This window comes from Setaria viridis, chromosome 9, assembly GCF_005286985.2.
Source record: "Setaria viridis chromosome 9, Setaria_viridis_v4.0, whole genome shotgun sequence".
Taxonomy (NCBI): Eukaryota; Viridiplantae; Streptophyta; class Magnoliopsida; order Poales; family Poaceae; genus Setaria; species Setaria viridis.
Genome location: NC_048271.2, coordinates 18,500,595 through 18,509,622, shown reverse-complemented (window position 1 = coordinate 18,509,622; position 9,028 = coordinate 18,500,595). Strand labels below are relative to the sequence as shown.

General features: G+C 44.4%; 1 long non-coding RNA gene across 1 annotated transcript; it reads left to right on the top strand.

Moving 5' to 3' along the window:
- Nucleotides 1-1,406: 1,406 nt before the first annotated feature.
- Nucleotides 1,407-2,208, top strand: LOC117840296 (uncharacterized). The gene is made up of 3 exons (XR_004636983.2): nt 1,407-1,617; nt 1,744-1,891; nt 1,965-2,208. It is a non-coding gene; the product is annotated as an uncharacterized lncRNA (long non-coding RNA).
- Nucleotides 2,209-9,028: the final 6,820 nt, after the last annotated feature.

Below are 9,028 nucleotides of genomic sequence, written 5' to 3'. Positions count from 1 at the left end.
GAAATTAGTTTTGGAAATAAAAAGAAAAAGAAACCTATCCTATATTTTTGGGCCAAGCTTGTGGGCTCGACCCCCTCCAGCCCATCGGCCGCTAGCCCGCTTCGGCCCAGTCGAGGCCCATTTGGGCCTAGATACCTGCCGCGCCGGCTTCGCCGCTGCCGTTCTCGGCGTGCGTGCCACGCCAAGCCCTAGGGCCCCACGCCCCCATAAAACTCGAGCTCTCAATGCCCCCGTGTGCCCGTTGCTGCCCCCTCACGCCCTACTTCGCCTCGGCATCCAGCACGGCACCATCGCCGCCCGAGCTGGAGCAGAGGCGAGCGCCGCCAGAGCTCGCCCGGGCGTTTCGCCCCCTCCTTCGCCCACTGTACGAAAACGACGCCACCAGGAGCTTCATAACATCAAGCCGCACATGCGTCGCTACCCGCCGTCCTCAAATCGCCGCTGGAGGAGCCTCACCGCTTGAAGATTGAGCCGCCTGCCGAGCAGAGTGCCGCCGGCCGTCTTCCGTGTTCGATTTCATCGCGCCGCCGTCCGGAGGAGCAAACGGACACCGCGAGGAGATTCACGACACCGAGCCGTAGCACCTCCACCGCCCACCACCAATGAATCGCCACCAGAGTACCGCCCCCGCGAGAAGGCCGAGACTCCGCCACCATGGTCTAAATCCCCGCTGGCTCCATCCACCCCTGGCCCCAGTGAGCAAACCCACCATGTTCCTCCTCTCCCGGTTGTGCCACCCACCTGAGCCCCTACCTCGCTGGAGCGCCGGCGATTTCACCGCCCAGAGCCGCCCGTTGGCCATAGGAGCAAGCTCTATGAGCTTTTGTGATTAGGTCCCTGCGAGATCTAGTAATCTTTAGATTATTTTCCCTATGTCTTGTAGGTTTCACAGAAAACTTCCAGCCGGTTGCCTGTGAAGTTTGGAGTTGTAAATCTCTAATATACCCTCTTGTTCTCTATATGATACTGTTACTATTATTCACTAATGATGTTACTATATGTATGAAACTTGATCTTAGCATGATATAGGTAGCATTGGGTTTTATTTTAAAACCGAATGTGACAAGTGATATCAAGTTGTGCCGACTGTAGGACATAAACCTAAATAGCAATGGTCATTTTCTAAAGTGTATTTTACTCTCTCTATGTATATGGAAAATCCTTTTTACACACGCGTGTAACTACTCCTGCTGCCTCGTCTATATGCGTGCGTGCTCTTCCGTTATCGGGTCACGACACCAGCGTAGATCCGATAGCCGCGTACGACGGTACGAGACTTCCGTCGTCGTTCCGTGCGCATACGGTCTCCCTGCCGTGTGTATACGGCTAATATAATGAATAAAACAAACCATATTTTATACAATGATTATCCATCCGCTGGTCATTATCCATTCGCTCCACGTGATCAATTGTTGACAGATGTGATTTCGAATTCAATACATGCTGAGAGTTATCCGGTTTATTCCAACAGAAAACGCGTGCATCTCCCGGCGGCGGTGCCATCCTCGTCCAGGCGCCGGCGTGAACGAGATACGACGTGTGCTTCTCCTGGCGGCGGTGGCGAGTTTCCCTGGGTAGCTACTCCATTCTGCCGTCGGGCAAGCCGAGGGTAAATAGGTTTGAGTCCATACCCTCTGAATCTTGGTCGATCGAGTCAACTGTATAAGCAATAGCTGGTCGTCCTGGTACAGCTGCGGCGCCTAAGATGCTACTCATGTGCGCTAGCCGTTCTTCTACTCGCAGGACGTGTCGGCCGTGGTGACGAGCTGGCTTTCGATCCGCTCGTGCAATCTGTTGCTGGAGGTGTTGGCCGTGGTGAGTGGTGACGACTGACGAGCTGCCCTTCGATCTGCTGGTGCAATCTGTTGTCCGGCAAATCCACGTTCAACAGGTATATGCCCATATACCTCCTCCGGTGTACAGCCTAATGCACTCATGCATGCTTTGCCTCCTTTCCTCCTCAGGTGTAGACGTTTGTCATCTGCTCACCCTGCTCGGCGGACGTACAGTTCTATCTTCGACTAGGAGAAGACGAGCACCAGCACCAGCACCAGCAGGTTTCTGCTTGTACTATTGTTTTTCAGATAACATTGGAAGTATCACTTGATACTTTTTTGTAGATTTGAGTATGACTTGATACCTTTTTTAGATTTGATGTATCACTTGATACCTTTTTTAAGATTGGAGAATGACTTGATACTTTGTTTAGACTGCTGTGGCCTGTGTGATTTTCGACACCAATATTTCACCTGTGCTGTTATTTGAGATTTCTGTTTTCTAGGCAGCCTGGTTGGTGATCTCCGCTTGCATCTAGTCATCTGTAGCGCAATTGTAGGCGCGTAGCGCGTATCATCCAGGTGGTCAAATTCCAATTTTCCAATTCGCAATCACTTGGTACCTTTTCCATATAATAGTATATATCACTTCCAACTTTTTGCATATTATAGTATCACTTGATACACGTTGCCTCTGAATCTTCCAGGACGTATCCCACCATTCACTCATGCATGTTCTGCGTCCTGGCTTCTTGTTTATCTAAAGAAGCCATTCTAGTTGTTGATCTAATACATCCTTAGGCGCTAATGATTTATTTCGTTTGAGAAGATGGGAAAATAACCGAGAGCGCGCCGTGTATGCTTCACGGTTCAGGCAGCTCAAGCTCCAAATCGGCATGTTTGATAACTTCCTGATTCAGATCAGAAAATTTGCAGTTTGGAAGATTTGCTGTTTTTAATCATGTAACATGGTTTTTTATTTGATCAATATATGTTGTGAGAATATATGCCACGACGAAATATGGTTGGTAGCAGTTTATTTTCATATGTATTTGGATGTACTCCCCTAAAAGGATTACAAGAGGTATCTGCACGTACTTTTTGGATGATAAAGAGGAAGTATGGGATCATACTTCATGAAATAAAAAAATGATATGAGTTGTATATGCATATTTTCAGAAGGATTCAGAGGACGTATTGGCTCATACTTCTGCAAGATTCTAACTTAGTATGTGTTCATACTCTCTGAATATAATGAGACTTTACCGCTGTAGCATGTACTCTGTAGGTAGCACATTTTGTAATGATGAACCAGTAAGCAAGATATGCTTGTTTACTGCAATTTCACTTGCAAGTGCTTTGTTCGAACAGCAAAGTTTATTTTTGAACAAGAATTTAGAAATTTAAGAATTCCTAACATTTCAGAAGGTATCATCACATACTTTGATAATATTTAGATTCCAATTCTCAGGCATTACTTAGTATTTTGATGTAATCCTTAACAGGATTAGGAAACAAGATGTATGGGCTCCAACTTCATGAGAGATTCGGAGTTTAGAACAATAGTATTTCGGATATATGATTCAGAGTGTATGCCCATACTTCACGAACTATACATACCGCGTTACATGTTGATCACGGATCCATACAATACATTAACAGATGAACTCCACTCTGAGATTATATCAACAGATGATGTTTGTAACATAACTTTGACGTAATAATTCTCAACCTCGTTACAAATTTACTGGAAAAAACCATCATGATAGCATCCATACTCAATTTTGATCAACCAAAAACCGAAAGAGATACTAACTTTGAATGTAACTGGCATAGTGATCAGAGTGCACATACTCCAACTAAACTAATTAAAAATAAAATCTGGAAGCAAAGGAAATTAAACTCAACCTAAAACCTAATTGCGGAGTTCACAAGCTCCATACTAATGATCCTGCAACTACTCCGATCCACAGAGTTGTACTGCAAAATTTCTCCGATGCCTGCTTTAGCTCGTGCCACTTGCAAAACCTGCCACGAGTATGTGCTCGTACCTTTCTACCCGTTGATGCTCCTTGTCTTTGTTAACATCACTGCATAACCACATGAAACGAAAAAAAACTCAACACATGGAGGAAATTTGTCTGCAACATAGCCGGAAACAAACAGAGACTTTGCAAGTGGCAAACCATCACAAAATAGTTAAACCATCTGCAGGAGTTGCTTTTGTGTCGTGTTCCTCCCCGGCGATGCATTGGGACAGTGGAGTTAGCAGTAGCCCCGCCCCGTTGACCACAGTTCCGGCAGATCATTGTTGGCAGCCGGAATCATGCCGCCGCACGGCCACAGGTGACACGGTTGTGCATGCCCAGGCAACCCGCACTTGTCGCAGCACCGCTGCCGCGGCAGGATACTGGATCGGTTTGCCGCGATCTGCCCTGTGCCATCCTGATCCTAATTTCTCGGCAGCATACGCTCCATCACAGCAGACCTGCATCGACCTCAAATTATTTCAGAACGAGTACATACTTCCAAAAGATTGGATCAATCAAAACTACTAAACTAGATAAGCCACACGCAAACGGATTCAGTCATGCCCTACATACCTTCGACGTGTATTTAGATGAACAAAAGCGCCTCCACGGTCCACACCGACCCTCCTCGATGATCTCCGTACTTGCTGGCGCCGAGTCGGAGAATTGAGGAAGATATGTTCACCTGCCCTTGCTGTCCAACGCGAGGATGGATATGACAAATCTGATCCGATTTCCACGCAATATAATGTGCGACCTGTCACGTTGACACCAATCACGCGACCCCTCCTATCCACTGCAAGTATTCTGGTCGGTGGGGAGCTGCAACGCGCGTTAGATAGGATCACACTCCACCTAATCCCTTGCTAGCACATGTCCCAGGTTGGCTATAACCCTGCGTAGGAGCACACAAGAGAATCTATCGCTTTCAATTGACACATGCAACGAAAATTGGGTGTATTTTCTTCAAACTTGTATATTTCTCTCATTAGGCATCCATTTTCAAATCCGTTTATACCATTGTATTCCTTGCAACGAGATCAACAAAATAAGATCCACATTCGATATATTTCAAAGTTGTTTTATGTGACTAGCAACTTATATTGATACATAGTAGTTACTTATGTACAAACAATGTAGCAATTTATATATGAAACTTAATGGACAGACTAAGAGACAACTTTTATAGTATAGTGTAACAACTTATGTGTAGGCAGTGTATCAAGCTTATATAGAGATTGCGTAGCAACTGATATTGTATGTCTACTTGTCTAGTAGCAAATTTATGTACAAGTAAATGTGTCACATTGTGCAAAAGATTGTAACAACTTATGTGCAAGCAATATAACACTTATGTAGCATGTCTGGTATTAACTTATGTAGAGACAGTATGGTAACTTATGTAGATACTTCAGATAATTAAGCAACATGAGTGTAAAATTTTTCTTGTAGCAATTTATGTATAAGTTGCTGAGTAAGTAACCGTTGTATATTTGATATAAATTGTTAGTGCACGAAAAGTACTTCAAAATATATACATCATGGGTCTTGTTTTGTAGATCTTATCATAAGAAATGCAATGGTAAGATCGGTATTGAAAATAGATTCTCTATTAGAAAGTTATTGTATTTTTTAGAGGTGAAGCAAAAAGAAAAAGGATGGGCTGTAGCAGCCCACCTCCATCTTATCCGGCTGCAGCAGACTTCGTAGGTCGTGCGCTCACGCGGAAGCACGACCCTGTGCGCATTAGATTTTTCCTTTTTTTATTTCCTTGTATATACATCGATGTGGGTACTCACATCGGCCCATAGGTACATACGTGCGGTTGTTCACAGGTCTAATTCTGCGCCCGTTAGCACTACTTGGAAGGGGAGGTTGACCTGCTGTGGGGATAATACTAGTAGGAGTAGCTACACGCGCGTGTAGAAAAAACTCATCCTATATATGTATATGTGTACACACACACAAATCTTACCTTATCCTTGACCTCTTTGGTGAATATTCTCACTCCTTGACCATTTCTTTTCTCTCTTCCTCTTGATAATTCACCTTTCCTACTTGACCCCTATTCATTTACACTTGTTTTGCAAAGTTTAAACCCTCAATCCTTGTCTATCTATTTTCTCTCTCCTTGATGACTTCTTGATCTTGATCATACATCTCCTTTGATGAATGATTTTCCTATCTCAAGCATCTCACCCCCTTGAATTGTTGGTGATATTGCTAAAATCCCTTGTTTCTTTTTCACTTATCTTCTTTATATTTTCCCTTTCCTACCTACTCATCCTTATAATCACATCTCCTCCTTGAATTCACTTTCAATATATCCATCTTCCCTGCTTCCCAAGTATTGTCGCTTTGGATTCTTTCCCTTCATTTTTTTATTCCAAAGTGATTTTATACTCTCCTTTTTATTCAAAATATTTAGATGATCCGTGCCATGTATCTTGATGCATGCCCAAGTCAAGCTGACGCAATCGGAAATAGTACCACCTACCCACATTTCTGCTCAAGTTAGATGAAGAATTCAGTTCACCACCAAAGAAATAAGCCTGAGCAACTGGAGATTATGACAGTCTCACTGCCAATACAATCAAGAAGGTGGAGTTAACGCTGGACAAGCTAAAGGAGGCACGTGCCATCAATGCTGAAGCTGGAAGAGATAACCTATGCTTAGGAGGACCCTTCTAACTCTAATAACAATGTTTAGCATCGTTTCTTGTTAGTTGTTAGTAATCCTTGTGTGAGTGTGCTTGTGATGTTTGTTATTATGTATTTGGTTGATTTGTTTCTTTGTACTGATTGCTGGTGTATTGTGGGTCTGCTACCTGCAATGACATCAATTGGCTAGCTGGATTCTTCTTTTACCTCCCATATCCTTGTCATTCCCCTTTCTTTCTCCCTATTTCAATGGAGGACGCCAATATGAAAGTTGAAGGCAACACCAACATCAACAACAGAAATCTACAAGCATGTGCAAACGTCGACACATGAAAGAAGTTGAAGAAAAGGATGCACTATTTCCTTTGTAACCCCATGCTATTCTCCTCTCTACCTCAATTTGATAACAACCACAACAACCAAGAAAAGATGATATCATGAAGGACTCTACCCTGCTTTTCAATTTTATTTATTTATTCCCATTCTTTTCTAATTTTATCATTACCACCCAACTAGATGGCGAGCCCCAACAGAAACCATGAAGATAGAGTCAATGAAGATGATCTCAACATTCCACCCGTAACCCTTTCCTTTGAGCGCAAGATGCTAGAGAATACGGTAGTACAAACTCAGACTCTACAAGCAATGGCTCAAACCATGGTTAATATCCATCAATATATTACAGAGCAAGCCTTACTCCCTAGGAACCACAACCCTATCACCAATGATAACTGTTAGGTCCCATTTGTTCCGTTTCCGCCACCATTCAACAAGGAGAAGCTATTAGTCATGTAGGCTCAAGTCTTACAAGGAAGGATGTAGTCCAATACATCATCCCCTCATAACATGGAGATGGCCAAGGCAGGAGTTCACACGGGACTAGTGAAGAGGCAAGTTGCTGAAGCATGGAACCATAAAAGGAATAAGAGAAGTCGTGGAGTGCCAGAGCTAGAGATGGAGAGACAACATGAGGGTATTAAGACTGTAGGAACATGCCAATGTTGTAAACACCATGGTCTTCCATGTCTCCAGAATCCCTCTTTACCACAATTGTAGCATGACCATTGGGATTTGTCCACACCTCGCTTCGTTGGGCATCTTCTAGTGTGGTGACCCGAATTGCTACGGTTGCAACACTACCATGGAATATCCCCCGTTCACACGAAATAGCAAGATGTCCATGTTGGCTTCCTTTTTACTCCACAGTAACTTTTGGTGGAATGGCTTGTGCATCTGAATTCTTCTTGATAGAGTTGTCATGTTGAGGGTGAACTACTTCAGGGGGTTTGATGTGTTTAGCTCCTGATTCAAGTGGTTCGTTGGAACTAGGATGAGTACTGGTATCTGCCAATGGTTCTGGTAACTCCTTATCTTGACTTGCTTCACTAGTTGGCTTCTTGGTTTGCCTAGTTCTCTAGGGCTGAAATTCTTTGAAAGAGATACTCCAATCCTCAAGGTTCATAGTCTGAGTACCATCTTGATATTGGGTAACTCCCTCTAGGACAGGCTCTTGGGTAGATAACTCCCTATTCCTATTGATGTCTGAATGGTAATGTTGTCTCGCTTCAGCTGTCATTAGGCTGGCTTCCTGTGGCTACCAGGTACACATGTTGGACTAGTCAACTGGGACCTACAATTACACGTGTTAGCCACATCGTCCTGGTTGGCCCGCGCTCGCACACATTGATGACCGGGTCCATCTCTCTAGTAGACCCCATGTTGACATATTTGACACACAACCCTAACACGATGACCGGCGGGTCCTCGTCGCTACACGTGGCAGCCACGCAGACACACTGGACCCTCTGGCATCACAAGTGGACCTTTGGGTCCCAACACTACATGTGGCCCACCGGTTCTATGACGAGTCGCTGACGTCACAGATGTTGGTGGCGCATCATTTTGGTGACGATATGAGATGTTGTTCTATGACACACATTTTTTCCGTCATAATTCCATAGTGGTCGAGGGCTCCCGTCGATGATTTATGATGAAACTGATATTTTCGTCATAGATGTGGCATATTCAATGACGAAGTTTTAGAACGTCACGTGCAAAATGTCATGGAAGCTACTATTTCTTATAGTGCCACCTGCCGCTTACCCCTCAGATCATGGGGCACAGTCATATTCGATGGATCCCAACACGCCCGAGCACCACGCTCGTACATGTGATCACTACTGTAGCCCCTTTGGAACCCTAGCCATGTAGATTGATAGGCATAGAACTAGAGCAAGCCCGAAGGCACAACGAATCGATGCGGTAACATAGATTCAGCCTAAGCATATGAGTATAACTTAGTAAAGCACAAGACATAGCATAATATACTACCGAAATAGCATAGCAACCATACTCTTTATAGATGGGATACCGACAAGTCGAGTACAAAGCCATACCGAGAGCCGGAGGTTACGTCCCCAACCGACCTGAAGAATAGCTTAGCACTACAAGAATTTAGCTCTAGCCTAGCTCCACTACCCTAAGAATTACAAGAGTAGCAAGAGAGAGAGAGGGAGACAGGCTTCGAGTGTGGTGTGTGTGAGAGGGGGCTCCTCCTCCTCT